At 39.1% G+C, this 7500-nt stretch overlaps 1 pseudogene; it reads left to right on the forward strand.

The window, feature by feature from the left end:
* Positions 1 to 6390: 6390 nt before the first annotated feature.
* LOC138056307 (52 kDa repressor of the inhibitor of the protein kinase-like) lies at positions 6391 to 7385 on the forward strand (annotated as a pseudogene).
* Positions 7386 to 7500: the final 115 nt, after the last annotated feature.

The following is a 7500-nucleotide window of genomic DNA, read 5'->3' on the forward strand; positions in this document are numbered from 1 at the left end:
ACTGAGTGTATAAAAACAGAATCGGATATCTTGCTAACAAATTAAAGTAACATAATGCAAGGGACTGCTGATAACAATTCGTAAGGCATGGCAGCAGAACTCTCTGGGTACTGTAAGATCTTCCACTAACTCGCGGTAATTTTCTTTTCCCTTCAAGTCATCATCTACATATATAGGAGGCAGTGTGGCCCAGTGGTTAGGGCGCTTGCCTTGAGATCCGGAGATCCCCGGTTCAAGACCCACTCTGACCATTCGTTGAATTTGATCCTCGTAGTCCCTGGTTCAACTTCCCAGCTGCACTTGTAAATAGCCAACTGGTTTGCCTCCGGTCAGTTGGTATTCTTAACAGTTGTTGTTGTTCTGTTCTGTCGTTTCATTGTGTTTCATTGGCCCTGAAAAGCCCCTATGGGGAGTGGTCAATTAGGTATGTACGTATGTATGTTTACCCTCCATACCTCAAACCACATCCGTCAATATGTGGCAAATAAAGCAGTGTACTGCAACTATTTCTCAAAAAAGTAAATCTCATGGACTCTGTTTGCAGTAGCCCGACGTTGTTCGCTTTGAAATCTGCAAAGTTCACATTACTTTAGTACTTTACTTCTCTGTTGCTTTGCTTTGTATCTGTTGTTTCACGTTACGTTACGTTCTGATTTCTAGAGTAATCAAGTTTAGAAATGAATTGTTCCATTTTCACTTGATCATCAAAATGTATACTGTATTAACATAAAAACAGTAGACACCTTTTTTTCTTATTTCCGGTACTTGGTTTTCAACTCACGATTACTCAAACCTTTTTCAATTTCCCTTGAGGGTTCGAGTTATCGGGAGTCAACTGTTATTAGCAAAAAGAACGAGATAACAAATAACAACTTCACAAAGCAAAGCTTAAATGCTGAATCAAACTCTCCATACCGAGTGATCCTCTGTGCCCAGTGATCATCACTGTGCCTAGTGATCATCTGTGCCCAGTGTTCCTCTGTGCCCAGTGATCGTCTGTGCCCACTGTTCCTCTGTAGCCCCCATTCCTATTATAGTATGACGTCACTGGTGCGTCTTACACCGCACAGAAGCCATAATTTCCAAGCGTGGTGATTGCAACCATGAATGTTGCTAAAGGGAACATCTAGGTGGAAGATACTGTTGATGATAGACACGAAAATGAGAACACACAGTAGAGGCCAATAAAACGTTACTGCCATGACTGCCACTCATCAGAAAAACTGGGCATATTGTCAGGGACAACCACAACGACTTGGTTGATGAACTGTGCAGTTCCCCAGAAACAGAGTCCAAGTACTTGGCAAACCAGTCAGTCCTTCTTCAAGTTCCTGTTGATGGCTTGCCAGGCTGTCCTGTTGAGTCAGTCAATGCCAGTGCTGCCCTCTCTGACGTTTCCAGCTTAGTTGCCATATGCCAAATGTGTCAACTCTTCTGATGATGTTGACGCTAGTGATCCTCCTTCTGTTAGTAGTAAGGATAATTGTGTAGCTAATGTTGTTGTTGTTGTCAACAACGCCTGTAGTAATGGTAATAATGGTCATAATGAAAATTACACTCTAATAGTTAAAGGGACTATGTCAGCTAGGGCACATGCGCACTAGGGTCCACGTTAAAACTAACTTGCGTACTAACTGATCACCCAAATCCACCCTTTTTCTCCCTCGCGTTAATTACACTAATATATTTTATGTGCCTGTTTTCAGAGTTTATGGAAATGGACTGCGCTACCATTGAAAGCGAGTCAAATGGGGTGAAGTGTAGCTACATTTTTTCGAAGACTGTGTTGCATTTGATATAAATCTTCTGTTAGATATTCGTAAAAGAGTGCAAATTATTTATTTTCGTTTGTTGCTTTCGTTTACAGGCAACTCCATACAGCTGTAATAACACATGTCGAAAAACTACGGCAAAAACGACTAGTTGCCCCTGTAAAATAGCAAAAGTGCACTGCACTGACTTATGTACCTGTGGCACGAAAACAAAGTCCTGTCAAAAAAAGCGGTAAAAATATTTACAGTGGACCAGTCGTTCATTTGTCACACATCTGATGCATCCACATGCTACCTTAGCAGTATTGCTCTTACTTTTCTTTAGAAATCAACTCACTGTTGTATTCATAGCAGAATCAGGGACCTGTTGTGGCCCTTCCACTGACGCCAGACAGAGAGAGCAACAGAGGAGGAACAGAGAGTTTTGGAGAATCACAGGGTACAGGTAAGAAGTTTGGTTTTTTTTCGCACTTTGTTTTCATGCACTATAATTTGTTGCTGACATTTGGATATTAAACTGGAAAATTACTTCAAACGAAATTCTGCATGGCTTGCTTTGTCTTTGTCTACACCCCACATTGGTATGGACACAAGAATTCAGTGCACAGAATTCTTACAAACCACATATATATCGGTGCCAGATAATCACAGTTTTTGCGTGAAATAATTTCGAAAGTAATGCTTGGTTACAGATTGAATTATTCTCCTGTCCTCTCTCTGAGATTCATGTTAATACAGTACAAAAATATAATACAATATTTATAATTTTCAGGAATTCATCTCAACTTTGGACGAAAAGACAGTGCAACAACTTTGTGTGAGGACTCTAAGTAGAGGGGTGGGTAACATGGAGTATGCAGATAGTCTCCTTATCATGGAAGATGATGAAGACGACACCTGACAATGATCGTGGTGAGGGTACTGCAAGCAGCGGAGATCCACAACTACCTCACAGTGAACCAATCCCAGACTGGTGTAAATGTAGGCTTTGTCAAGCTCAAGATATTGAAAACAAATGTTGCCAATTAAGAAGGTGTGTCACATCAACAAGGCGTTTCCAGAAATTATGTCTGGATCTCGAAGTACTTGAACTGTGTATTAGAAATAGAGCAGATATTAGAAATGATCGTGAAGATAATAGTACATCTTCTTTCCGCAAGGTTGCTTTCCGTCAGTTTATCTTGGAAAAGTATGGTTACCTTGGAAAAGGTAATTGAAAGGCTGCCCCTGATTGTGTGGTGCTGAGGGTGAGAAGACCTTATCCTTCGCCAACTGGAATATACATGGGTTTCAGATCAGAATAATGTTTTGTGGATTTTTTATTCTTGATTGAAGTTGTTCTGCTCACAACAAAATTTTTTTATATTTTGTCAATTTCTTGTTGAAGAGAAGGTACACATTTCTTGTCATGATTGCCTGGTCTAACACTTCAGCAACTTGCTCCAGATTTTATTATCCTCTATTCTAAGCAGCATTTGTACCTCATTCAAGAAAAAAATTCTCATTTTTAGTGATACACAGACTAATGTTAAAACCAGAGAATCTTCAAATTTTTGTCATTTTCTATGGTTCTCAGTTGCGAGAGAAAGGAACAAAGTTTCAGTGCTCAAAGTCATCATGCTGTCGAGGGTAACTTGCTTGCAATCATGATGGGCTTGGATGTCACGAGCAATGAAGCCTGCAAATATATTATTTAAGAAGCTCCTCAAGGGCCTAAATGTTACCACTGAAAACAAGCGAGTTGCCCTTGACAACATGGTAACCTGGTTGATAAAACTGTCTCCAAACCTTGATTGTGTCACACCCAAGTGCTAATCGTAGTAGAAATGGGGTGTTTGTTCAAGTATACATTTGCAAGCAGTGTACATGTATACTGACACCTGTATAAAAGACACCTTTGTTGAAAGAAAATAGACCTCTTTAGCTTGTATGTTTTGTTTTCCCATTTCAGACCACGTTATGTTCCCAGGGGAATTTTCCTCTTGTGTTGTCATAAGTTATGCATTCATATACATGTGCATAAGACAACATTTGAAAGAAACTGTTCCCTAGAGTAACATCACGTTGTCTGGAGTGAGAAGACAAAACGTACAAGCTAAAGAGGTCAATTGATCAGTTCTTGGTTGTTTCCAGTTTACCTGAAGATTAATCAGTTTCTTATTTTGTAAACCTACATTTGTGTTTGATAAACGATTCCTTTGTGGACACAGGTGGCACTTGGGCGATAGTTGGTGCAATTCTCGCAGGATCATCTTTAGACAATTAAACATTCTTTGTGTAAATATCTTGGCCATAAGGATGGAAATATAATCAAAGTCTTTGCAGACTTTCACTACTCTGGTGTACCATTCTTTAGTTCGTTTTGTTATATTTTCGTGCTTCACCACTGTCTTTAAGGAATATTGGTCGGTTGATGTGGTAATTCCTATCCACAGCTGCAAGTTACCTTCTGCCTTTGTACACTTGGTAACTACAAAGAACAAAACAGACAAGGGAAAAAATGTACATTTCAGTGGAACAAAATTGTATGTAACCCATCAGTCAATTTTATTAGACCTGTTTCAAGGACACGATGAAATAAAGCAATTTACTTGTATGAACATCTCTTCAGAGTGTACCCAAGTGACATGCTGTTTGTGCTTTCAAGGGAACCTGTGTGTCTGAAAGCAAAAGGTTAAAACCATAGGTGCACTAAGATTTCAGAACATGGTGTTTGATTTTGTTACAGCAATGTACATAATGATAATACATCACATTTTCCATAGGCATCGTTCTGTTCGTGCCGAAATGAATAGTTTTGACACCTTGGCAAACTGGCACTTTTTCATGCGTGATCCTACTCTACTATTGTGTGAACAAACCCTAAATGAGCTTTTAATATTTTCATAGTGATACACCCACATAGCACCAAGCAATTATCTCCAACTAAAGGGCAACACTAATACATTTTTGCCAATTATGCATTTTTATTACCAATTGGACATACCTGAATTTTACATAATACTTGAACTTTCAAGGAGAATAGGTTCCACAATAATTTTCTGGAGGGTAACAAAATCCTCGTCACAGTAGTCAAACCAAGGGGGGTGCCCATCATCTTTAGTCGCATTGTCTTCCTGTCCATTCATGGTCACTACACACATGGTGAAAAAGACCTATCCAATTATTCTGGATGAACAACAAAATATTACCCATCATAGCACAGACATGCTAAAATCTTAAGGAACAAGAAACTAATGCTGGTAATTTCCCTGTGCAATAAAAGATACCTTCAAAATGGAAGTAGCTTTCACTTGACTGTCACTTTTTGATGCATTTGAACAACAGTACCTAAGGTGGTTGATGATAGCAGAGCTCTGTTTGGTGCATGCACGCGGAGCACTATAATTAAGAAAATAAGGTAACCCAACGATGCAACAAATTTTGGTTTTAGCCATGACGTCATTGATTGTATGTACGTAGGTCCACCCCCTCATGTATGCAAATGTGACCAGTATCATACATCTTTGATATTGGACATCCATGTTTTGATCAATTGACACCTGTCAAAACAAGGTATCCGCTTACCAGTACCAGGTGACCATATCGCGGGCTCAAGCTTAGAGCTCACTGAGGTCAGTTGTTTTTTTTGGAAGCTCACCGCTGACCAGGTAATGGTTTTCAATTGGATTGCAGACTCAACTCAGGTTAACTCACCTACACATAAACAAGGCTTCATTTTTCATGTGCTTTCTGTCGCTTGACGTGGCTACAAGGCCATACTACTTCAACTGTAGTTCTTACACAGTCAACGCTTTTCGTGTTCAGGTAGAAAACGGTTTGGAAAATGTCTTCTTTCTGCATTTTTTGCTGGTTTCAATCCAGTTTGACATATCTTGATAGCTGTGATCCACACTGGCAGCTACAAAGTTATTCAAGTCAAGCATCAGAGGGATATAAACTAAAGCTGTGTTTATTTTTAATTTGCTTAGAGCTGCTGTATTGCAATTTTTGGCATATCTTTAGAACCTCTGATAAGGTTAGATGATGCCTGGAGGACCTATGACTAAACCAGAAATGAAATGATAGCAAAAGAGAACGGCAACGACAAAACAGAAGACCACTAATAGGTCATACTTAGTGCAAGAAGTTACTCCACAAATTCTTTCCTTTAAACCGTTTGATATTTTTAAAAAGTAGTTTAATCGGTTTTTCCTTGTTCAGGAATGAAAAATCGAGTTTTTTATTGTCAGCTGGAAGTAAATAACAATAATCTATGCTCTTTTGGACATAAAGAAAAAGTTGATTTGTTTGTTCTATGGATGACTGTCATGGCCAATGATACGATGGTGCGGGCAATATGTCTAGGTGCTTGAATGGGGCCTCATCACTTATTAGGGCTGAACATGACAAGGCTATCTATGTATGAATCATAGACTTAACTTGTGCGTTGCTGACACATGCCAATGACCACTTGTTAGAAACATGATGGATGTTGTAAGAAAGCTCTCAGAGTTTTTTGACAATTCTTCTAAGCGACAGCAGCATTTGATCAGCAAAATTAGAGTACTGATGCCTGCTGCCAACCAGGTAAATGGTAAATGTGTGTCGAACAAGGTGGATTGAGGGCATTGATGGTATGGACCGAATTGTGGAGCTTCTTCACCAAGTTGTGGCTACACTTGAAGACATTTCAATGAACAGAAATTCTCCTCGCGATAGGTCGAACTGGAATCAAAACAGTAGAAATGATACACAAGCCTTAATTAATGCAATTACATTTTCCTTTATTATTACTGTTGTCGTTTTAAGACACATTTTAGACTTAACCAGGCCACTCACAGTTAGGCTACAAAAGAAAGCAATGGATCTTCTCAAAGCAAAAGAGGAAATTGTTCTGTTAAAATCAGCCTTAAGAGGAATGCAAACTGACCTTAATACTAGACACCATGCTCTTTCTGAAGAAGCTGTTACTCTAGCAAGACGTGTTTCAGTACAGCCAAGTATGCCCAGGATAGTTCAGAGGCAAGTTTACAGGAACAATGCACCAGCCCCAACCCCTGAAGACTATTAAAGAATCATTCTGACAACAGACTTCCTTAACCATGCTCTCACGCAACTGGACAGCAGATTTGAAGATGATGTTTTTGTTTGCTACAAAGGACTTTCTGTGATTCCTTCTATTCTGTTGGCTACTGACCCTATTTGGAAGGATAATGTTAGGGAATTTTGTGATCATTATAGACAAGATATCCCTAATTATGCAGGTTTACCAGCAGAGCGTTTTTTATGGGAAAGAATGTGGAAGAAGAAAAAGGATAGAAGAGAATACTTCCCTGACAGTATAGGTGCCACCCTGGAACAAATTGATACGGATGCTTATGTGAATATATATATACTATGCTTCAAATCCTGATAACCATTCCTATTTGATCTGCGTCTTCTGAAAGATCCATCTCAACCCTACGAAATCTGAAGACTTATTTGAGAAATACAATAGTCCAGGACAGACTGAATGGATTAGCACTGATGCATGCCCATAGAGAAGTGGAATTAGACCTTGAAAAAATTGCAGATTTATTTGCTAATTTACATCCTAGAAGAATGAGACTGGAAAATATTTTAAATGAATAATTTTCTACCAGACAGTCACTAGTGTTCTAGAGTACTTGTGAGTTATGTTCTACCAGGATTATATTAAGTGATCCTTAAACTGGAGTACAGACACATAGGTGGTGTCTGTTGTACA

This window comes from Montipora capricornis, chromosome 7 (assembly GCF_036669925.1).
Source record: "Montipora capricornis isolate CH-2021 chromosome 7, ASM3666992v2, whole genome shotgun sequence".
NCBI classification, from domain to species: Eukaryota; Metazoa; Cnidaria; class Anthozoa; order Scleractinia; family Acroporidae; genus Montipora; species Montipora capricornis.